General features: G+C 42.7%; 1 long non-coding RNA gene across 1 annotated transcript in view; it reads right to left on the minus strand.

Moving 5' to 3' along the window:
• LOC119851676 overlaps nucleotides 1-25,479 on the minus strand; it is an 80,447-nt gene that overhangs the window by 13,301 nt on the left and 41,667 nt on the right. Inside the window, exons 4-5 of the long non-coding RNA XR_005291327.2 lie at nucleotides 25,296-25,383; nucleotides 22,784-22,966 (exon numbers count right to left, since the gene is read on the minus strand). This is a non-coding gene — a long non-coding RNA (uncharacterized LOC119851676). The remainder of the gene's footprint in view (nucleotides 1-22,783; nucleotides 22,967-25,295; nucleotides 25,384-25,479) is intronic.

Raw genomic sequence — 25,479 nt, forward strand, 5'->3', positions numbered from 1 at the left:
GGAAATGAGATCTGAGCTGTAGGTGGGGGCAAAACTGTGTAGGACTAGCACGGTAGGACAGGGATCATGAATTTCATGCAGTCAATGTCAGACAGTACTCAAAGCAGGGCAGGGGAGAGTCCATGTCAGAGCAGAGTGTCAGGAGGATGATTATCAGCACCACTTTGGACATGCTGCAGAGGTGAGAGGCCGGGAGCTCAGAGACAAAAAGGTTACCTTTAATGGGAAATAGATTCCTAATAGAATTTAATAGGAATTAAACCAAAAAGTTCCTAAGGAAATTGCTTTAAAAGCCTATAGAGTTAAAGATTAAGACTCTTTCCAGACAATATTTAAATAAATAATTTAAAATAGAGAATTACGTCCCTGCTAATAAATGTCATAGTCTGGTTTTAAAATGCTATAGAAAGGTTATTAATAAGGACCTCTTCATAAGATATAGTAAGCAAAGTGAGAGATAACCAGGGCATGCACAAAAATTGCATTAGGCCAGATTCTGCCCTCAAATGGAGAGGTATAGCTCTGATGATGATCATAACTATCTACTGCGGTGTGAATGGTGCCACTCAGTTATATTACAGCACTTGCAAACTTGATGGTGAGTTGGTATGGATGGATGGTTTAGATACAACAAGTCCTCCATCTTGACAGGGGGTTAGAGTAGCTGACCCTTGCGATCCCTTCTGATCCTACGGTTCTATGATCACTCACAACAACCTCAGCTCCTCCCCGAGTTGTCCCCAAGGCAGCAAGGTTTCTCCTAAGCCTTAACCTCTTACAGGCTTGTGTTAAGCATGTTATGTGACCCAGCTCGTGTGGGACACTGAATTAACATTAGGGGAGGAGGAAGTAAAACACTAGAAATTAGCACTAGTCATAAATAAATCCCAAAGCAAACAATTCCCCCCACCTCCAACCTAAAACAGATGACTATTACCATGGAAAGAGTTGCTTTGTGTCCTATTGTTAACATGTTAAAATTTCATATGTACATGTCACTTTCAATAAATGCTCATGCTTTCCAGGGTCTGCACTTTAATTGAGGTGATTGTTGCTCTTTGTGAATGGCTAGGGAATTCATTAACATAAAGTCAACTGGCTTATAAATGCTTAGCATTGTGAACAACTGGAGGATCATGCGGCGCGTGGTTCATGTGAACAGAGTCATATTCAGTGTTATATGCCAAGGAAAGATATTTATGATCACAGTTGGTCCCTTTCCCAAAGTTTACAAGTGCTGTAATATAATTGAGGGGCACCATTCACACCACAGTAGGTGAAGTCAGCACCCTATTTCTTCCGGGGTTTAACGTAAATCCTAATTTAAGGAGAAAAATCCAAAAAACTGGCTGGAGTTTAGAGGACGAGATTTCAACACAGGAGCAAGTTTTCTTCCAAAAATAGGACTTTTTTTTTTTAAACCACCAGCATTTTTGGGTAAGAAGTCAAAGTTTAACTGTTTCTACCCTAATTGCTAGAGCTTAACTCCCACATTACAGCTAATTAAAGCAAATGGACGCTGCATGGGCCTATCAAACAAGATTATAACCTATAAATATTTTTGATTGCCTGCCTCCTCTGAAACCCAGGTTTGGTTTAAAACCAACAGCGAGGCTATTAACTCCTAATAAGCAAGTCATGTAGGTGCATAACTACTAAATAAATCCCCGTTTTGGCTCCACACAATCCACAATACTCATGACAAACCCAGTAGGCCCCTAAATTCGCTCAGTGCTTAAATTTTCAGGGTAAAAGTTCCCTAGGTGCCTATGTTTCTGCCTCAGAGCATGTGCACTGCTGCCTTCCTCTGAGTGTCTGGACAACCATCTCCTGCCTCAGTCCTGGAGCGATCGGTGAACCAGGAGAAGATAGGCATTCTGCTGCATAACTCACATGTGGTGCCCAATCTCGTGGGAGGCCTCTGAGTACCCAGAGCAGACTGGGCCCCATTCAAATCCAGCCAGAGGATGTGGCAGTGGTATAACTTTTAGCCCAGTGGTTAGAGCACTCACCTGGGATATGGGAGGCTAGGGTTCCATTCTCCGCTCTGCCTGAGGGGGAGAGAGGATTTAGACAAGGATCGCCCACCTCTCAAGCAAGTTCTGTCACTACTGAGCTGTGGGATATTCTGATGTGGGGCTCCCTCACTGTCTCCTGTTGATGTTGGATAAATAAAGAGTCATTGCAGCAGAGGGACTGGAGTCTGGGTCTCCCAGTTCTGTGCCCTAACCACTGGGCTGCAGCTATTCCCATTCTCTCTCTCTCACCCAGACTGTTCCACTGTGGATACAACTTCAATACTCATTGGGCCATTAGCAAGAAGACTGTACTGCCTGCATAGGCACCAACTCCATGGGTGCTCCAGGGCTGGAGGACGCATGGAAAATTAGCGGGTGCTTAGCACCCACCGGCAGCCAGCTCCTCCCCTCCACCATAGTGCCTCCCGCCCACCAGCAGCCCTGCCGATCAACTCCTCCCTACCCCTCTCAGCACATACTGCCCACCGTGATCAGCTGTTCTGTAACATGAAGGAGGCTCTGGGAGGAAGGGGGAGAAGTGAGGACGGGCACACTAAGGGATGGGGTGGAACTGGATGGGAAGAGGTGGAGCGGGGGTGGAGACTTGGGAGAAGGGGTGGGGTGGAGTGGAGGTGGACCTTGGGGCAGAGTGGGGGGTTGAGCATCCTCTGGGCCTGGAGGAAGCTGGCGCCTATGACTGCCTGAGTCGTGAATGGACTTCACCCAGCGACTCTCCCCCTGACCGCTAGTTGCTCACCCTCAGTCCTGTCTGGCTCTGGTGCCAATGGGGAAACTGACTCACATAGCTGCATTTCTCTCCAGGTGGTAAGATGCACTTCACATCCATACCCTGGTACTGGCCATGGCAGTGAGGAGCAGTGTCAGGGTACCACTGCACAAATAGGTGAAAAATCACACATTGGTCTTAGGTACTTCTATGGCCCCCATTACAATAGTATCTGAGCATCACACAATCTTTAATGGATTTCTCCCCACAACACCCGGGTTAGCATTACTATCCCCATTTTCAGATGGGAACTGAGACGGAGAGAGAGTTAAGTGATTTGTACACAGTCACACAGGAAGTCCACGGCAGAGCCAAAAATTGAACCTGCATTTCCTGACTAACAGCAGGTTGGAGCCCCAGCCACTGGGCCATCTTTCCTCATGGGTATGCAAAGGAGGATGGAGGAATGCAGTCACTGGTGGGCAGGGTTACCGGATACAGACCTGCACAGGTTACTTGGAATAGGGCTCCACAAAATCATAGAGGCCAGCCCTCAAAATCAACAAACTCCCTTGGAGCAAAGGTTTCTCACATTACTCCTGAGCCGAAGCCTTTGCTTCAGGCTGGTAAATGGGGGCAAAGTCCAACCACGGCTTTAAAAAAAAATTAGAACAGATATTTAACTGGGGTATTATCAGAGATTTAGGAGTATTAGGAGTCAGCTCAGCTGTGCCCTGGCTAACAGGTATCCACAGCAGTGAGATACAGTTTATATGGAAGGGGTTACTGGGACCATGGGGACAGATAGGTCAGCCAAAAAAAAAAAAAAGTACATTAAAACTAGTGGCTCATTTATGGCTAGTAGCCTGAGGAAATTTTGATATAAATAGGAATATTCAGGAGCTGACTGCGCTTGCTAAATGGCTTAAAAACAGAATTAAGCTTCTCACATTGTGGTGGCACTGACATTTTAGTGAAATCCTGCCTAGGAGCCAGTTAAACAAAAAAGCCCCAAACCCATGTATGACATGCTGGGAATCATTTTTCTCCTTCCTTTTTCTTAACTTTGTCACTATCTGAATGTTCTGGTCTTCTCTCTCCTTCCCTTTGATCTAGTTCTCAAGAGAAGAAGATCCCATCCTACTAATCTCAAAAGAACAACAGCAGTGGGAGGCCCATTAAGTTTTATTTTCAACTTGTCCTGCGAAAAGGAGAGGAGGAAGCTGGCAAACAAGAGAAGAGTCAGCATGACGGTTGCCAAAAATAAGAGAAAGTGAGGGCAGTTCAAAAGTGAAGAGGTTATCAAAGAAGCAGTGGTCCCAAGACAGAGATTATTAAAAGGGGCCGGGGGGTAGGAAAGAGATGAGAGAGAGCGCAATTGGTTTTCTCTGTGTAGCAAATGTTTGTGATGATGGAAGTATGAATTGAATGCCAAAAGCTACACTAATGTAACATCAAGGTTGTAAATATGACTGCAAAGAGCCAGGAAATGCAAAAGTAAGATCCCTATAGTAAGAGTAATTCACCTTATTGCACATCCTGTATATTAGATTGAAGTTGAACCAAAATGGGAATCTTGAATCCAAACCCCTTCAACTTTTCTGGTGGCTCAGAGGTTCACTTCTGAAACCAAGTTCTAGAATACTTTTAGTTCTCCAAAATAAAAAGCTCAAAGCTGCCTGTTCTCTGTTTTGGATTCAGATATGGCCAGTCTCTCAGGAGGATTATTGTTTTGCAAGATTTAACTGGTGCTGAATAGCCACATACATGTAAGAAAGTAAATAAATTAATCCCTATATATTAAATTACACTAGGTACAAGGTCTGTAACATTATTACATGTCAAGAAGTGAAAATGTCACTAAAAACTCATTGAACTCTGTTCGTAAAGCAGTGAAAGGGAAAAATGTGAAAGGGTTTTGTAGATTAAAAAGACTACGCAGGTTACTTCTGGTCTTCAAGGCAAGTCTAGAGCACAACTGACCTACATATCTGTGGATGAACAATGCTAAGGGGAAATGTGATTCTCTACACAACCCTGGCACAAGTCTGAAAAGAAGAATGATTCCGACCAGATCAGCACTTCCTGTTCTCTCAGAGCTTCAGAGGCAGCTGATAGGGTTTAGCAAATTCTAGTAATTAAAGATACAGGTGGAACATCATAACACTATCATTCTGGAATTTAGCAGGTTTATTGTCCTATGGGTTCTTCTAGATTGAGATTCACACACTGTCTTTCATTTCCCTATTATAAAATTCATTTTATGCTACAGGAACTGAGAGAGTTTGAGAGGGTAAAATATCACCAAAATTTACTAATTTATAAAAGAAAACGTCCAGTTGGTAAATCTAAGATCTTAATCATGTTCACCAGTTTAGTGGGAACATGTTAACTGAATAAAACAGATATAAACCAGATATACAACTGGAAGATTAAAGTAACTAATAGAACACAGAAATGAAACAATACTGAAATATACAAGGTTAGTAGGAAGAAGGTATACAAAGCAGATATAACTTGCCTTTGTTCCAGTTAACTACATCTGAAAAATCGGTAGTTCTAAGCCTCATAATTTGGTCAGTATTCACTTTGATCAAAGTGGGGAGAGAGCGAGAGAAACTTTTTTCCGCACATTTGTCTGACAACTTTTTTCTCCTGCTGCTGCCTTTTAGAATTTGATCTTCAGACAAACAGCACTAAGACAGGTGCTTAACCTAACTGACTGTGTTTAATTAAAGTGACTGGCTGTTACTTAAATGTCTACATGAACTTCAGTTCTGAAGTCACAATCTTTTCGCCCTGTCCTATCCAACAGCAGATTACCACTACCCAAACCCCATTTCCCTTCCAGTTCACGGATATGATATAAAAGGAACTGGATAAACAGAGGACTTCATTCTGCAGGGTTGAAAGATAGGATGGATCTTGAAGTTCTGATGCCAGCTTGGGATTTAGGAGACTTGGATTAAATTCCTAGCTCTGTCATCAACTTTCTGTGTTACCTTGAGCAAACCATTTAGGATCTCTGTGCCTCAATTCCACAACTGTCAAATGGGGATAACACCACTTTTTCCCATGCTTCATCTGTCTTGTCTGTTGAGACTATAAGGTCTTCAAGACAGGAGCTATGTGTTTCTACACCACCTCACCCCATTCTCTTTTGGGACATCTAGGTGTTATTGTAGGACAAATAAAATAATATCTGGTTTATTTTGTTATAGAGTTCCAAATTGCACTGTGTATTTCACAGATGCATATTAGTCTGTTTGTAGGGAGTTTGCACTTTTAAGAGCAATGGTGCAAGTCGCTTTTCCAGGATATGAACCTGAACACAAATGCTTGCTCTTATTCAGTTGCTATTCTGTGCTTCATAAGACTACAACTTCAGGTGGTATGTCCTAGCAGCAGGGGTGAGATTAGCTTCCCACTGGGCGGGGGGAGGTTAAATCATTAAGTGAGGTGGAGGTGGCCTGGTGTCCCAACCTACTGACAGGGGAAGATGCCCTTTCCTGTAGACAAGACGTCAATACACCTTCTCTGTCATTTATAGTTTTCCTGTTCCGTGCCAACAAGAGTTTAATAAATCAAAGCAACCAACCTCTTGGAACAGTGTTTGAAGGTTGTGACCTATTCAGACCTAAACACAAGATCTAAAGAGTAGAGACTCCATGAAGTTCACTAAGGGACTTTGCTATTGTTGACTATATGCAGAAGATGATCTGACATGATAGTGAGCAATAGCAGTAGAAAACCCTAAAAAAGGGAGGGAGGCAAAGAGAGAGAGAGAGAGGGAGAGAGAGAGAAACAGATTATGGCAGGCCCTTCAGGATGTGACACTAGGTGATCCTGCTTGGCCTTGGCAAGTTTGACTGCAGCACTGGAAGTAGGGGAGGCCAGAGACGGTACCAGCAGCTATTGTTGCTTCCCCTCAACTCCCTGTCAAATATTACTAGTACCTCATTGCCTTTTGCTTCTAGCTTGTTAAGTTACATTTAAGTTGTGGCCTCTTGGATCCACAAACGGAAACCCACTAGTGTAAGGTCTCTGCTTACAGCAAAGGCAGCTGGGATGGCAATTCTGTTTTAAGCATCTATTTTTCAGATCCTACTCATGCTCCACAGAATCACATACACAAACTCTATTTATAGTAGCCTACCCCATGTACTTGCACTTAATAGGCCAAGCACAGCTGAAAATACATCCACAAAAGAGCAAGCACTGATTGGAAGCTCTGGCCAATAAAGAAACTAATTGGCTACCACAGCGTGTAGAGAACATATAGATTCATTGGCTGTTGGGGCTCTTCAGTTTGCCCTCTTGTTTCTATTGGCCAATAGAGGAGCAGAACTACCTCAATGGCCCTAACAGGACATCCTGACTGGACTGTTTTCAATGCCTTTTGGATGTCACAGGCATTTATAAAAAACACACAAATTATAGCTCCTTTCAAAACCCTATGATTGGTTACTAAAACTGCCCAAGGTCAAGAACATGACCTGGCAAGGCCCAAAGACTAATTGGCAGAGGGAAGCTTAAAATTATCTACCTAATATAGATCTTTAAGGGAGAAACCAGACATTAAATGGGCATAAACTGTTGTCATAAATATTTGAATAAGATACAGCGTGGAACAACAGCCTTAGTCTGTTGGCTGTAAAGAGGTCTGTTAAACTTCCAAATCCTTCTCTCTCTCTCAGCTGGTTCTTTGCTTCTTGTGGCTTTTTCCACATTGCCTTTACATAGAGTCTGTGGTAGCTGGATGGAAAGCTGCCTATGTTTTAAGCTTTTCCTAATTTGCAAGAAAAACAAATGTAAATCAAGCCTTACATTTTTAGTACCTGGAAAGAAAATTTTAGGTTGAAAGTTCACATACATGCAGCAACAAAGTCAAAATGTCCCGTCAAAGCTACTAGATAGCAATGTTTTAAACAAATCATTTGCACAAGATCTGTTCAATAAAAGAGGCTTGAATGAGAAACCACTTCCCCTAGACTTGCTCAAGATGGTTTTGAATCCATTAAAAAAAAAAGCAGCTCCATAGTGCAAAGTACAGAGCATACATGAGCAGAGCAATGTACTAAGCAGATCAATTTATCAACATTTTTAAACAAGATGAAACTGAATGTAGTTGGTGTCAGCTAGTTTCCAATGAAGCCCTGTTTTCATGAAAGGGTTGCTGCTTTTGTGCCTTCTTAAATCAGCTTGACAAAAGGACATAAAAAAGAGAAACAAACATTATTACAACTAACAATGAAAAACACCACAGACAAATATAGCAAGTAAATGTTGAAAAGGTCTTTTGTTGCTATTTCTGATACAGCAAGAAAGGACAAAGTGTGAATTAGTTCAATTAAGTTGGAAACTCAAAAACTTTCAGCATTTTCCCCAAACCAAAACCAGAAAAATTCTAACTAACTCTAAAAGCCTAACTCTGTTTTCTAATCCCACTTATTATGTTCATATCCGGTTGTCACACATTCAGCAGTTTTTAAAGTTTCTACTGGGCATATCTATCACACTGGGGCATCCTTGAAATCCAGAGGCCTATTTATTGCTGGCCACTAGATGGGTTAGCTAAACTTCATCCCTTGGCTCACAACAGAGATCGACAAATCAAAGATCCTCAAACATCAGCAAAGGTAGGTGTAAGGAAGTGTGTCATTACCAGCATGGGGAGAGACTACTAATGAGAAGATGAAATGTAAATATGGGAGTGACTGTGTTAATGTTTGTGTCAAGCCTCTGAGCATGCCCACTGGGAACTAGACATTTCCAGAAGCCTAAGCAAATTCATTCCCAGCTGGATGCTTTTACAGCTAACAAAGGCACTGTGCCTTCTCTCCCGACCCAAGGAGCCAGGTTCCAAATCATTTACAGCTTTACAGGTGAACACCAACACCACCCTGATTACCCTCCAGAAGTTTACTGACAGATAGTGCAGATCTTGGTACGTTAATGTAACGTGTTCCCAGCATGAAACTCTACTAAAAGGTTGGTTACTGTGTTCTACACTGGCTTCAGTTTCTGAATGATCTCAAAGTACAGCTGCACGTAGAGCATATCATGGTAATGTAATCTCAGGGTGACAAAGGCATGGATAATTGCAGCAAAATCTATATTGAAGAGAAAAACAAAACTTGCATCTCATCCAGTACAGAGAGGTTAAAAAAAATGCTGGGGGCCATAGTCACTATCTGAGTACACTGGAACAGCTTAGGGCCAACCACTACATGGAAATGGTCCACCTGTGTTAAAATCATAGACTCTCAGGAGTGGAAGGGACCTCAGGAGGTCATCTAGTCCACCCCCTGCTCAAAGCAGGAGCAATCCCCAACTAAATCATCCCAGCCAGGGCTTTGTCAAGCCTGACCTTAAAAACCCCTAAGGAAGGAGATTCCACCACCTCCCTAGGTAACGCATTCCAGTGTTTCACCACCCTCCTAGTGAAAATTTTTTTCTTAATATCCAACCTAAACCTCTCCCACTGCAACTTGAAACCATTTCAGCTCATACTGTCATCTGCTACCACTGAGAACAGTCTCGATCCATCCTCTTTGGAACCCCCTTTCAGGTAGTTGAAAGCAGCTATCAAATCCCCCCTCATTCTTTTCTTCTGCAGACTAATTAATCCCAGTTCCCTCAGCCTCTCCTCATGAGTCATGTGCTCCAGCCCCCTAGTCATTTTTGTTGCCCTCTGCTGGACGTTTTCCAATTTTTCCACATCCTTCTTGTAGTGTGGGGCCCAAAACTGGACACAGTACTCCAGATGAGGCCTCACCAATGCCAAATAGAGGGGAACGATCACATCCCTCCATCTGCTGGCAATGCTCCTACTTATACAGCCCCAAATGCTTTAGTCTTCTTGGCAACAAGAGCACACTATTGATTCATATCCAGCTTCTCGTCCACCGTAACTCCTAGGTCCTTTTCTGCAGAACTGCTGCCTAGCCACTCGGTCCCTAGACTGTAGCAGTGCATGGGATTCTTCTTTCCTAAGTGCAGGACTCTGCACTTGTCCTTGTTGAAACTCGGATTTCTTTTGGCCCAATCTTCTAATTTGTCTAGGTCCCTCTGTATCCTATCCCTACCCTACAGTGTATCTACCACTCCTCCCAGTTTAGTGTCATCTGCAAACTTGCTGAGGGTGCAATCCACGTCATCCTCCAGATTATTAAAGATATTGAACAAAACTGGCCCAAGGACTGACCCTTGGGGCATTCTGCTTGATACCGGCTGCCAACCAGACCTGGAGCCATTGATCACTACCCATTGAGCCCGATGATCTAGCCAGCTTTCTATCCACTTCATAGTCCATTCATCTAGCCCATACTTCTTTAACTTGCTGGCAAGAATACTGTGAGAGATCGTATCAAAAGCTTTGCTAAAGTCAAGGAAAAACACATCCACTGCTTTCCCCTCATCTACAGAGCCAATTATCTCATCATTGAAGGCAATTAGATTAGTCATGCATGACTTGCCCTTGGTGAATCCATGCCAACTGTTCCTGATCACTTTCCTCTCCTCTAAGTGCTTCAAAATTGAGTCCTTGAGGACCTGCTTCATGATTTTTCCAGGGACTGAGGTGAGGCTGACTGGCCTGTAGTTCCCAGGATCCTCCTCCTTCCCTTTTTTAAAGATGGGCACTACATTAGCCTTTTTCCAGTCATCTGGGACCTCCCCCAATTGCCATGAGTTTTCAAAGATAATGGCCAATGGCTCTGCAATCACATCTGCCAACTCCTTAAGCACCCTTGGATGCAGTGCATCCGGCCCCATGAACTTGTGCTCGTCCAGCTTTTCTAAACAGTCCTGAACCACTTCTTTCTCCACAGAGGACTGGTCACCTCTTCCCCTTACTGTGCTGCCCAGTGCAGTAGTCTGGAATCTGACCTTGTCGTGAAGACAGAGGTGAAAAAAGCATTGAGTACATTAGCTTTTTCCACAACCTCTGTCACTAGGTTGCCTCCCACATTCAGTAAGGGGCCAACACTTTCCCTGGCCACCTTCTTGTTGCTAACATACCTGTAGAAACCCTTCTTGTTACTCTTAACATTCCCTGCTAGCTGCAACTCCACGTGTTATTTGGCCTTCCTGATTTCACTCCTACATGCCTGAGCAATATTTTTGTACTCCTCCCTGGTCATTTGTCCAATCTTCCACTTCTTGTAAGCTTCTTTGTGTTTAAGATCAGCAAGGATTTCACTGTTAAGTCAAGCTAGTCGCCTGCCATATTTACTATTCTTTCTACACATCGGGATGGTTTGTTCCTGTAACCTCAATAAGAATTCTTTAAAATACAGCCAGCTCTCCTGGACTCCTTTCCCCTTCATTAAAAGAAAAGGAGTACTTGTGGCACCTTAGAGACTAATAAATTTATTTGAGCATAAGCTTTCGTGAGCTACAGCTCACTTCATCGGATGCATTCAGTAGAAAATACAATGGGGAGATTCCACTGAATGCATCCGATGAAGTGAGCTGTAGCTCACGAAAGCTTATGCTCAAATAAATTTGTTAGTCTCTAAGGTGCCACAAGTACTCCTTTTCTTTTTGCGAATAAGACTAACACGGCTGCTACTCTGAGCTGCTCTCCTTTCTCCTTTGTGTCAGGATCCTGACCTTGACCATCTCATGGTCTCTGCCTCCCAGGTTCCCATCCACTTTTGCTTCCCCTGCTAATTCTTCCCTATTTGTGAGCAACAGATCGAGAAGAGCTGTGCCCCCAGTTGGTTCCTCCAGCACTTGCACCCAGAAATTTTCCCCTACACTTTCCAAAAAGCTTCCTGGATTGTCTGTGCACTGCTGTATTGCTCTCCCTGCAGATACCAGGGTGATTGAAGTCCCCCTGAGAACCAAGGCCTGTGATCTAGTAACTTCTGTTAGTTGCCTGAAGAAAGCCTCATCCACCTCACCTTGGTCTGGTGGTCTATAGCAGATTCCCCACATGACATCACCCTTGTTGCTCACACTTCTAAACTTAATCCAGAGACACTCAGGTTTTTCTACAGTTTCATATTGGAGCTCTGTGCTCTTGCATACAATGCAACTCCCCCACCTTTTCTGCCCTGCCTGTCTTTCCTGAATAGTTTATATCCATCCATGACAGTACTTCAGTCATGTGAGTTATCCCACCAAGTCTCTGTTATTCCAATCACATCATAATTCCTTGACTGTGCCAGGACTTCCAGTTCTCCCTGCTTGTTTCCCAGGCTTCTTGCATTTGTATTACAAACAGTGGTGATGCGCTTCCAGTTAGTTGTGCCAATATAAATTCCTCCAATATTTCCAACTGCTTCCACTAGCATAATCTCCATCTTGTCTGGATTGAATTACAGCCAGCTAGCCCTCAACCAAGTCCCAAATACACCTAGACACCATACTACTTCACTGGAGAGGAAGAAGATGATTGATAGCCCTCACTGAAGAAGTGTGTTTCAAGGCAGGACTTGAAGAGAGGATGAAGGTGTGATGAAGTGGGTCAAGAAAAAAGGGTTCCAGGCATGGGGATGCTGCAGGGGGAAAGGCACTGAGGAGTGTGGGAAGATGACAGGAAGGAAACAGCTAGTCATGAAGCTTGGTGGAGTGAATAGGATGAAGGGAGAGGAAAGAGATGCGAATTTAGAGCTTAATTTTGCAGGGTTTTAAAGGTGAGGACAAGGAACTTAAATTTGATGCAGATGGCAAGAAGCATCCAGTGAAGGATGAAAGAAAGAATGGATATGATCTGAAGTCTGTGAAAAGAGGAAGACTTTTGAGGATGTATTTTGGATTAACAGAAGTTAGGTGTGAGGGGGAGGGAATGGAAACGTGAGAGAAGACTTCAGAAAGTTTGGATGACATACCCTTTGGAGCTTCCCCCAAAACATCTGAGAGGTTTTCATATCACTGAGGCTGTTTTCCCATACTACCAGTGAGTTCAGTGAACCAGTGATGGTAGGTGCCACATGTTTAGTGTTCTCAATACTAGATGCCTTACAAGCAAAAGTAAACTTTCCACATTTATTATGGGGTCTTATGAATAAACAGCCTAGTGTCTGACCTGGGGCTGTGTGTGAATGGCTATCTGAGATGGAAATTTATTTTTCCTGTGCATTTCAGCACTTTGGAGTTACTAACAGTGGAGTGGGTAATAAACTACTGCTCTTAATATTTTTTTAAGATGTAAGCTGGGCTGGCAATAAAAACCTGAAATCCTCTTGTTTTGAATGACAGTCGTCATTTGTTGACATTTCAGTTCACTCATAGTCTAGAAAGGAAAATATGTAAGCTATTTATAGTTAGGGAGTGCCTCTCCTCCAGTCTCCCCAGTGTTGGACAGCTATAGCCTTGTGTCAATATTATTACAATAAGGTCTTTCATTACATGACCACATGATTGTGAGTATTGCCACATACTAGTTGGTAAACACATTGTGATGTATTAGATAGGATATAATTCCTGGCTATATTAGAAGGATGGGCAGCAGTTGTTATGGGGTGGGATCTTCTCTTGCCCACATCAGGATAAGAGTGGTGACCTCCAATCTCCAGTAAGTGAAGGGTGGGTCTGAGTTTTTCTGGACCCATTTCAGAGTATGGATATCTCCAACCTGTGCTAAAGTGGTTGACAGTAGTCTTGGATGAAGAACTGGAGAAGAATTAAATGTTGCAATGTGAAGGGTCTCTGGCCCATATGCAGACAGTTGGCAGACAAGGTGGCATGGAGGAGCATTGTGCTCAAAACGTAACTGAGACTTACCTGACTTTAGTATTGAAATTCGTAACGTTGCAATAAAGGATCTTTTGTAAAGAACACTAATTCTCAACCTTTACTTTGCAATAATAATTGACTTTTAACCTGCACTGTACTATGACACACTGGCTTTCAAAAATTTTACTACTTTTTATTTTACTCCCTAAATAGCAAACAATCTTAGACCAAACTGAAACTTTAATGTTTTTCTTTGCAATTTTCCTTCCATTCTTGCTTCCTCATGTTGATCAATGTGACTTCATATAGGCCTTCAACATGTTGAACTAAGCCATTTGTTCTTTATATTTGTAAGAAGTTTATGAAAAAAATAAAGCTTCCAGGGAGAATTTTCTTCTTTTCCCACTTCGAGTTTGCTTTACTACTTAACTGTGCTGGATAAGCACAATGGTCACAACTGAAAAAATAATTTACCAAGAGTTATCATACAAGGTTATCTGAACTACCATAGCTGTCTGCTATCGTAAGCTTAACTTACTGTACTGGGATAACTGGGTAAAATTATATAGCCTGTGTTACAGAGAAGGTGAGACTGGATGATATAATGATCCCTTCTGGCCTTAAAAATCTATGAAAATAACTGGCCTCCCAGCAGGAAGGGGTCAGGTGGGAAGAAGCAGGGAGGGGGTGGGGACTTGGGGGAGGGGGTGGCATGGGGGCGGAGCCTGGGCAGAACCGGGGGGGGGGGGAACATCCCCCGGCAGATTAGAAACTCGGCGCCTCTGACACCCAGGGCTTCCACATGCCCACCCAGCTGCCTTCACCGCCACCACCACCACCACCCCACATGTGCCTAGGAGCCCTGCAGCCCACCCAGGCAATTTAAAAGGTCCTGGGGCTCTCAGCCACTGCTACCATCGCAGCAGCAGCGGCCAGAGCCCCCCGAGCCCTTTTAAATCACCCAGGCCCCTGGGCAATTGCCCCCTTTGCCCCCCCATGTCCCATTGGTGGGCCTAGCTCCCAGACAGCAGTGTCTGCCATTTGCTGATAATATTGACTTTTTAATGAGTACCACACTAAACCAAAAGTTTACTGCACATCTTACTAGGAAGTTGTTTAGTTTAAAAGATTAGGGGCTGGAATGATAAAATAAAATCAAAACAGATTTTTAAAAGGACATTTTACACTACTGTGGAATGCAAAGATTACTCGCTTTCATTTAAAAATCTGGCGGAGTGCCTGCAGAATGCCCAACTGACTGTTAACTTGCTCTCTGTGATAATACTGTACATACATAACAGATATTCATTCATGAACTTTTAATCATAGTTAGTTCGTGTCATGGTGCAAATCATCATTACCAATTTAGTTCAGTGTGGTCAAGTTTTCTGTATCAGATACCATTAAAAGATAAAGGAATGATCTATTGTATATGTACTGCATTACGCTCTTCATTAACAGCAGGGCTAACAAATTTATGGAACTCATGAATCAGTAAAGTTATTGCTAGAACGATTAATGGTGAATTAACATACAAGAGAGCACTGGCCCCCTATTCATCTCCCGTAGCTGCAACATATGCATTCCTATACATGTACCGATGTAGACGGGGACACTGGCCTCTAACTATTCACTGAATTTCAGGTCAATTCAAATACAGTGACTAATTCAATTGAATACATGGTATAAATTAACTTTGCAAGGAGAAACTACTGTACTGTCAACTCTAAGATTTCCTTCTGTGATAATACATCCCTGTAGTATGTGTACATAACAAAGTCATAAACCTGTTAAATGTAGAGATGAAAACAAGACAACATTTAGATACGATTTTTGAAAACACAAAGGTGTTTTGCAGATCCAGGGTTATGGTTTGGTCCATTGCAAAAAAAATGCGTCAACTGCCAAATTTTGATTCTGGTCAGTTTGAGATTTCAAATGCCCTCAAAGTTTGGAGGTGCTGGGAGCCAAAAATTTTATTTGGACCCAAGTTCAATTAAATCAAGACAAGCACTCAGAGTGATGAAGTGTGATTATCATTAAAGCTCTAGTGATAGACATTAGCTTCCTGGTTCTGTGCATTAAATCCATCTGAATTATAAACAAATCTGCATATTTTATATTTAACATTTCCTTACTGTGACCCTACGACTACAAAACTAGAGGACCTGGACTTAAAAATTCTAAAAGAAGACACTCATTCTCTGTCATTTTCTAGGACTTTTCCACAAGGGCTCTTTACCGTCTAATGCTCTTTTCTCTACTCATTACTGTACTCCTGGCCTAAAAACTGTCTGACGACAAGAGAAGGGAAGTGGAAAAATAGGTTAAAACGCATATGTACATAAAACATTGCAATTTTGAAAATAAATTAACTCTACTTCAAAGGTTAACTTGATAGGTTTTATTATAGGAAAATATCAAAATACTATTCACTTAGTATAGTAATCTCCTGCCTACTGCTTTGTTTCTGGGTCATGTAAGTGTCACAAAGGATCAGCTCCACATTACTTACAAGCCCGACTTGCTTAACAAGGTAATCCACAATCTTTAAAACATTTATATTTAAGCACTGTTACACAGAATGTCTTTGAAATTAACAAGGTACACATAGGTCAGTTATGAGCACCAAGACAAAATAATCTCAGTGTATAACTATTGAGAAAGTAACAGACTTTTATTACATATAAAGGCAGACACACAGCTGGTGTAAATCAGCATCCCTCCATTCAAATCAATGGAGGGATGCTGATTTACACTAACTGAGAATCTGGCTCATCATATCTTCAGTGGCTCTTGACTGCATCAGGATTTAATCAAAATGTATCAGTTGCTTTGTACATTCATTATAGACTTTTTTCTCCTCAAAATATTAAAATATCCCCACTGACAGAGAGGAAGGATGGTCCAGTGGTTAGGACACTAGGACTTGGGAACTTCCCTGCTCTGCCATCGCCTTCCTGCATGACCTTGGGCAAGTCATTTAGTCCATCTATGCCTCGGTTTCCCACCTGCAAAATGAGGATAATAGTACTGCCCTACCTCACAGGGTGTTGAGGATAAATACACTATGGATTGTGAGACATTCAGATACTGTGATGGCAGGAATCACAGAAGTGCCCTATATGGCAGGGCCAAATTGTGGCATGTGAGCCACATGAGGCTCTTACCATTAAAGTGCAGCATGCAAGCCCCCCACATCCCCCCCTCACATTCTTTGCCTACCAGACTTGCTGGGGGAGCTCAGGACATCTGCCTTGCAATGGGGTGTTGAGCTTCTGTCCAGCAGGGGCAGGGGGGGTCTCAGGGCTTCAGCCCTGCGGGGCGCACCTGCCGGGAATCAGGGCTTCTGCAGGAGTGGGGCTAAAGCACCAAGCCCCAGCAGGTATGCCCCGGCTCTCAAACTTTTGAAGATTGTATGGTAACACCCATTGTTTATAAATGTATATAAATCTCCCCACTGTATTTTCCACTGAATGCATCCGATGAAGTGAGCTGTAGCTCACGAAAGCTTATGCTCAAATAAATGTTAGTCTCTAAGGTGCCACAAGTCCTCCTTTTCTTTTTGCGAATACAGACCAACACGGCTGCTACTCTGAAACCTTTTTCTTTTCTGTGCACTCCAGGCAATTACATTTATGGTCATTTCATCTTGTTCTGTATGTGGATCACTAGACTTGAGAAGACACCAAAAGAGCACCTCAGTTAAAGCAAAACCGGAGAACTGGATGGCCAAATGTTTGTCCTGTCAAACACCAACATTTCATCACCCGTGAGGGCATTGTTAAACTTGCTAACCCTTTTGCTCTCCTTAGGAGCAAGACATTTTCTGAGGAAGAGAAAGGGAGGAATAGAGAGGACCCTAAAATATTCTTGCTCTATAAAGAGTTAGACATTTGTCCATTATATGATTCTTTTATTCATCCTCAGTCCTCTCTGTTCTTACTATTATTCTTCCCTGTTCATCTCATGTTGAGGCCATCCCTTTGTTACCTTCCCAAATTAGTCAGGATGAAGTCCTTCAAGCTGTATCTAACTTCTTTGTTTTGAGGCTCTCATTTCTCTGGGACCCTCTTCCCTCCTCCCCCAAACCTTCTTCTAATGCATCTTTCATTTGCTTCCTTTCTCCTATTATGCAATGATCAATGGCTGGGCTACTTTCAAAATAATTACATTACTATTGGGACTCACTAAGAATTAGCAGGTGTATATTTGATAAAGCCAAGGGTTTGGAACATGACCTGTTTGAAATTTCAAACAGAATAAAAGGATAAAGGGAGAGGAAAAGATGGCATGAAAAATCCCTGAAAGGGCACTTGTAATTTCTGGCATGTGCAAATGAGTACAATGGGCATTCATAGCCATAAAGCCACAGGCCTGCAGATCATGTATCTGTAGTACAACAGCCTATCTGATCAAACGGCCACTTGAATAAATTGGAGTTTGGTTTTACATAGTGCCTTTCCTAATCCTGGTATTGCACAGCACTTTACAGAATGATAAGTTAGCACACTGCAGTTATAAGGCACTTAGCAACAGCACACAGACAATCTTGCACATCTAGAAACAGTTTTATAGAGGGGATTGTTAGGCAGGGCACTAGTGTTATTCCCTGCCTCTTTGTTTTGAAGAGTGCCATTAGATCTTTAGCATACCTGTGGGCACCATTAGGAGACAGGCTGTGTCTTCAATGCAAAAAAAAGTGTGTTTTTACACTGAGATAACTAACTTGAGATCTCTCCTTCAGGCCATGGCTACACTATGATAGTGATGCCCTGGCTAAGAAAGAATAAACCTGTAAGGTGTAGACAGCCTACAGCAATGGAAGGGTTTTTTTTTCCACTGCTGTAGGACCACCATCTCCCTGAGCAATGGTAGCTAGGTTGACAGAAGCATTCTTCCATAGATGTAGCTGTGTCTACACTGTAGGTTAGATCAACATAGCTACAGCGCTGAGGGGTGTGGATTTTTCATGCCCCTAAGTGCAATAGCTATGTTGAGCTACATTTTAAGTGTAGATGAGGTCTCCTTGTAAAATCTCAGTGGGGTTGACTACTTACATCAAGTTAAACAACTACCAATGCCTTGTTCCCACAAAGATTTTAAACTGAGAAAGTTCTCAAATTAGCCATCTCAGTGTAAAAACACATCTTTTTTACAGTGAAGATGTAGCCTCAAGGGAGCTTGGTTTAGCATTTTAGTCAAAGGATTGCATCTCCCACTGTGAAACATCTGCAGTGTCACCACCAGCTGAGATTTGATCTCATACCCCTCAAATGTCAGAAATGAGTGCTATCAACTAAAAAATCTGGTGGGAAAGGAGAGCTTAGATCTGACTGCACCTAGAGATTTGGTGTGCCTCACTGGCAGCAGCATCTTTCCAGTCAGTGGCCTGTGCAGGATGGAGTTATTGTGTACCACATAATAACTTGAAACAATTGTTTAATTAAGTTTAATTCACAACCCACTAATGCACTAAAGAGCATCCAGCTATGCAAGGTAGGACAGGAGTCTTTGATCTTTATTGTATTTCCTCAAAGCCTCCTGGTTTCCAGATGATGTGGTTTTGTTTGGTAAGGTTTGTTTTGTTTTGTTTTTTAAAAAACAGGAGTGCAGAGAGGCCTGACTAGAGCAATGTGGATGAGTTTTCATTAGAATTGTTTTCTCCTGCAAGCTAAATAGAAAGATAGCATTTCATACAGCTCCACTCTTAGATGGTTTTGACACTCTCCTCAGTGTTATAAGATGAGGCTCCCGCATAATGGCAGGCTCCAGTTACTTTAGTCAGAGTGATTGTCATACTTGAAATTGGAAAGGACCACACTTTTAATGGACATAACCATGAGTTTTAAAATGTGTATGTAGATGAGAGGTCAGCATGGTCCAGCAGACTGGGAGTTAGGAGACCTGATTTTTATTCTTGGCCTGTTGGGTCACCTTGGGTAAGTCACTTCACCTCTCTGCCTCTGTTTCCCATTCTACCTTCTCTCTGTCTTGTGTGTTTAGATAGTAAGCTTTTGGGGGAAGATACTGTTTCATATTCTGAGTATATGCCTAGCACAGTGGGGCCCTGATTTTGGTTGGGGCCACTAGGCACTGCTATAAGACAAAACAACATCTACAACAATGAACTATGTATAAATCAGGGCCCCTGTGTATAAAGCAGTTACCAAGCCATATTAATTTTTAAACTGCTGCATACCTGTGCTCCTCAGTCTCAGCTTTCATTAAACCAAGTTAAGTTTCCAGCTCTTATGTTACAAAGGAAACCTTTAAAATGTGAATCTAGTGCAAACTGAGGCAGAGACATCTGCTAGAGTCTGCAGACAGCCTATAACCATAGCTTCAACTATTGTGAACTCCCACTTCATCCTAATGGGGTGTGATAATACTTTTGAAGTCATTCAATATTTCACTCACTACTTTAACAGAAACGTCAAGATAATGTGCCTATTTGTCATTGCTAGATGTAGTAGCAGTTCCTGGGACAGATGCAGTAGGGAAATTTGTTGTTGTTATGGGGTGGCACCCTTTGTTTTGCTGGAAATGTAAAGTCACCTGCCCCAAAGAAAAGGAAAGAAGAAAGGCATCCTCCTCTCTCCATTATCTTCTAGAGCCTCAACAGACATGACAATAGTAAAGCCACCTCCCCGACCCCTTTCTGGGTGCCAAAAGCTTCCATAGCACCTTGTCCATCTGCCAAAACCACTAGTTTTCTACTGATAGTGGTTAAAGTGCAGTTGCTTGTTTTAAATTCAGAAATCTGTAGCACAATGAAAATTGTAATTTTGGGGCCACATGTAATAGTCATCATACTGAGCACTTACACAGCACTTTTCATGCCTATGTTTCAAAGCCCTTTACAAAGGTCCCTGTTTTACAGACGGGGAAACCAAGGCACAGAGCAGTCAAGTGACTTGCACGAGTTCACCCAGCAAAATATGGCAGATCCTGGAATAACAAAATAAATTGCTCCAGGAATACAGTACTGACTGGACTGAATGGGAGAGAGACAATGAAGAGGCACAGCCACAAAAATCCTGACTCTCTGCCACACCAACATAGATTCATAGATACTAAGGTCAGAAGGGACCATTCTGATCATCTAGTCCGACCTCCTGCACGGCGCAGGCCACAGAATCTCACCCACCCACTCCTATGAAAAACCTCACCTATGTCTGAGCTATTGAAGTCCTTAAATCATGGTTTAAAGACTTCAAGGAGCAGAGAAGCCTCCCTCAAGTGACCCGTGCCCCATGCTACAGAGGAAGGCGAAAAACCTCCAGGGCCTCTCCAATCTGCCCTGGAGGAAAATTCCTTCCCGACCCCAAATATGGCAATCAGCTAAACCCTGAGCATATGGGCAAGATTCACCAGCCAGATACTACAGAAAATTCTTTCCTGGGTAACTCAGATCCCATCCATCTAATATCCCATCTCAGGGGATTAGGCCTATTTACCCTGAATATTTAAAGATCAATTACTTACCAAAATCCCATTATCCCATCATACCATCTCCTCCATAAACTTATCAAGTAGAATCTTAAAACCAGATAGATCTTTTGCCCCCACTGCTTCCCTTGGAAGGCTATTCCAAAACTTCACTCCTCTGATGGTTAGAAACCTTCGTCTGATTTCAAGTCTAAACTTCCTGGTGGCCAGTTTATACCCATTTGTTCTTGTGTCCACATTGGTGCTGAGCTTAAATAATTCCTCTCCCTCTCCGGTATTTATTCCTCTGATATATTTATAGAGAGCAATCATATCTCCCCTCTACCTTCTTTAGTTAGGCTAAACAAGCCAAGCTCCTTAAATCTCCTTTCATAAGACAAGTTTTCCATTCCTCGGATCATCCTAGTAGCCCTTCTCTGTACCTGCTCCAGTTTGAATTCATCCTTTTTAAACATGGGAGACCAGAACTGCACACAGTATTCTAGATGAGGTCTCACCAGTGCCTTGTATAATGGTACTAAAACCTCCTTATCCCTACTGGAAATGCCTTTCCTGATGCATCCCAAAACCACATTAGCTTTTTTCACAGCCATATCACATTGGCAGCTCATAGTCATCCTATGATCAACCAATACTCCAAGGTCCTTCTCCTCTTCCATTACTTCTAATTGATGCATCCCCAACTTATAACTAAAATTCTTGTTATTAATCCCTAAATGCATAACCTTACACTTCTCACTATTAAATTTCATCCTCTTACTATTACTCCAGTTTACAAGGGCATCCAGATCCTCCTGTATAATATCCCGATCCTTCTCTGAATTGGCAATACCTCTCAGCTTTGTATCATGGTGTCCCTCCTGCATAATTTAAGTCCTATGTGTAGCGGTGGTCATGGCACCTTTCTTATAATAGAAGTTTTTTTGGGGCGGGGGAATATTGAGCTTGAAAGTCAGACATAGGTGAGGTTTTTCGTAGGAGTGGGTGGGTGAGATTCTGTGGCCTGCGCTGTGCAGGAGGCCGGACTAGATGATCAGAATGGTCCCTTCTGACCTTAGTATCTATGAATCTATAAAGTCAATAGCGTACCCATTACCCGTTTCTGAGTGAGGATGAAGTATGTAGCTTTGTATCAATCCATGCAGAGGATGTCAATCAGTGTTCAAGAGTCCCTTCACCCTTCCCCACCGCCAATCACAGCTCATTGTAGAAGTGTCCAACAGAATGATGCAATCCGCTGCAGAGTCATGAAATATCCTTTCTATAGTACCCAATTCCTGCCTAGTGCTAATGCAGACAAAAGGAAAACAATGTTCTCAAATGAAAGCAAAATGGCATTTAAGAGGCAACTACAGTTGCATTAAGTGTTTCTAATCTTGTTAGTCTGGCTCTTTGGTCTGGAAATTGGGCTAGAAATCTCATGAGATCAGGCATCTGACCAGGCTCAAAGTACTTTATGTAGCCTCTCATGCAGTATTCTCACACCTGTTTTCAAACTATTATTTATTAGTACTAGTACCGCAGTTGACAAAATACTGTGTCGAAGGTCAGCTAAGGGATTTCTGAATTGGCTCAAAAAATACTAGAAATCTTGTGAGACAGTTAATCTCATGAAATTTTCATACCAAAGAGCTCAGCATAAGCCTCAACTTCCACAACCACAGCTTCTGTGTCTTGTCCCTGGCTAAAACAAAGTACTACACAGGCAAACAAAAACTAATTTTTGAAAAGTTAGCCAAAGTTCTTCAATCCTCAAAAATGTCTGATTCAATCTGAGTTTGGAGTGAAGGACCCGGTCAGTTCTTATTTTATTTAAACCATTCATCCATACCTAATTGCAGAGTTTTACACTTTCTACTGATGTGCTCAGAGAGGACAACAGACAAGTTGGCCCACTGACCTTTTCTGGGTTGGCTATTCCTATGCCCTTGTTGCAGAACCACAAGCTTGAGATTCATCCAAATTCCCAAACACAAGCATTTGTTCTTTGAAATCTTCTCTGTCCAGGCATCTATGCTGTTTGATGAAAGGGTTCAGTGCCCAGCAACAAAATCTTTGTGTGTTAACTGTCAGAGAAATAGATCTAAATGAAAAAAGAAAATATATTTGTATTTGACAAATTGATGGGGCAGACGCATAACCCCACAAGACACCATGGACTGGACTACCAGTTTCTCTAAGACTCTAAATACTTTTTTTTTAAAGTCTCAAATTAAATTGCACAGCATTACTGATAACACGACACAACTAGCCATAACATGCCTTATAGAAAAGTAGATGTTATTAACATTTTATTGTTTTTATAGGAGGTACATGAACACACGAGTAAAGCAAAAATGCAATAGAAAGCAATTCATCTCAGTCAAAAGAACCTGTTCAAATGACTATATTGAAAGCTATTCATATACAGTATTTACATCTAACCCTGTTGATAAACATACTCTCTTAACTGTGAACCTAATCTTCACCATCCATTTTTTAACGACTGACTTCATAATCAAATGCTAGTAAATGAGGCATTACATAGGTTGAGCAGCAATATCCAGCCGTTTGATAAGCTAGGAGTAATGCATCAAAAGCTATACATTCTTACTGCATTACAAACAGGTGCTAGTTCAGGGCATTATCCCCCCCCCCACACACACACACACACGCTCCTTGATCTGTCAAAGTTATTAAAAACACAAACAGAGCTGTATTTTTTAAACTCAGGTTTAGCAATAATTAGCACTCTCCATCTCTTCCATTTTCAAAGATGTCCATTATGTATTTAAATTTACCTCCATCTCACCCAAACTAGTGCTGTGTCGTACATTATTGTAGCGGTGTGGGACTCACCCCTGTGGCGCCTCCTGTTGGTCGTCCAGGGAATTAGCATTCCAGCCTCCGGAGTGCCCTCTGCAGGCCAGTGTCCCACTTGCTGCTGGGCCCCCAAGACCCTCCTGGACCCTGGTGTACCCCTTTCACGCTGGGGTGCTGCCACCTGCAGTACTCCACACAGATCTGGTCTCCCCTCCCCAGGGAGCCCCCTACCCTCTACCCCCACCTCGCCTCACCTCAGTCTATGGCCACTGCCAGTCATCACCTAGCCCCTGTTCCCTGGGACCAACTGCAGTGTAAGCGCCACTCATCATAGGCAAGGGGAGTTTGGACCTGCTCACTCTGCAACCCCAGTACCAATTTGGCCTTCCACTAGGCCTGCAGCCTAGGGGGTTTCCAGGCCAGAGCTCCCCAGCTCCTCTGGCCTTCCCCCAGCCCTGCTCCACCTCAGGTACCTTGGTATGCTCCCAGCAGCCAGGTCCCTCCCTCTCAACAAGCGAGAGAGAGAGAGAGTCCCCCTGCTCCTGGCCTCACTGGCTTTTATAGGGCCCGCTGGGTCTGTTTGGGGCATGGCCACAGCTGAGACTGCCTCCCAATCAGCCCAGCTTTTCCCCTGCCCCAGCCCTCTCCAAGGGCTCTTTTAAGCCCTTCAGGGCAGGAGCGGGTGACCACCCCGCTACAATTATCTATATCAGAAATTACAATTATATTGGTATATAGAGTTAAAATAAGAATTATTGACTTTTAATATAGTAAAGGCTCAATCCTATGAAGTGCAGAGTCCTCATCTCTCATTGAAATTAGTGGGAGTTTTGGTCTCTCCGCCTCTCTAGTTGAGAGCTCTGAGCTTTAACTCCCCACACCTAATTGTGATAATACCAAAAACTGTGCAATGGTTAAAAGCATCTGCTACTTCGTACTGACAGTGGACAGTAAATCTGAAGGGAGGTGTCAGCTCTCGGAGCACTGATATTTGTGAACTACTCCATACTGTGGTTAGCTTCATTAATAATACTTCTGCTCCAAAGAATAATGCTTATTAGGACAAACTTCATTGTGGGGGAGTATATTTAGAGGGGAAATGAATCATCATCACTTCTCAGATAAAGTAGGTACTAAGAGTTAGAGCAGGGGAATTTGGAGTCAGAATTCCATTTCAGGATCTCTTCTCAGGGTTTTACCACTGTCGAATCTTAACACCTTCCACACAAAATCAGGTGCAACAGTGAAGTTCCTAGTGGAGTTTCTGACATACTCCGAGGTCTGGAACTGACTCCACTTGATCTCAGATACATCCCTTAACCAACCTGTGCCAGTTTCTCCACCTGTATAACACTTCCCTACCTCAAAACAGCAGGTGTTAGTCCATATTCCTCAGGCTTTTCGGTTCTCAGATGAGAGGCACTGTATAAAAGTCAAAGTAGCTGTACAAAAGGAAGGAAACCTACGTATGTTAGGCTTTTTTCCTAAGAAATAACCTTCACCTGTAATGGGCTAGAGCTCGTGTAGACAGGACAAAAGATGGCTACCAACATTTTAAACATTGTGCATTTGGTCCAGCTCTGAAAAGGGTTAGACACCACTGCCTGTACCTCATCTGCACAGCATTTCCACACCTGTAGAACTGGAGGGTGCACAGAGTTCTTGGCTGTGAAGCTTCACAAGCAGTCTGCGCTGGTCCTGCAAGGTGGATCAGAAGAATTTATTCTTCAGGGACTCTCCTGACACCAAAAGAATAGAGTCCTCTTACCCCAAAGTGTCAAGCAATGATCTTGT

Source organism: Dermochelys coriacea, chromosome 2, assembly GCF_009764565.3.
Source record: "Dermochelys coriacea isolate rDerCor1 chromosome 2, rDerCor1.pri.v4, whole genome shotgun sequence".
Taxonomy (NCBI): domain Eukaryota; kingdom Metazoa; phylum Chordata; order Testudines; family Dermochelyidae; genus Dermochelys; species Dermochelys coriacea.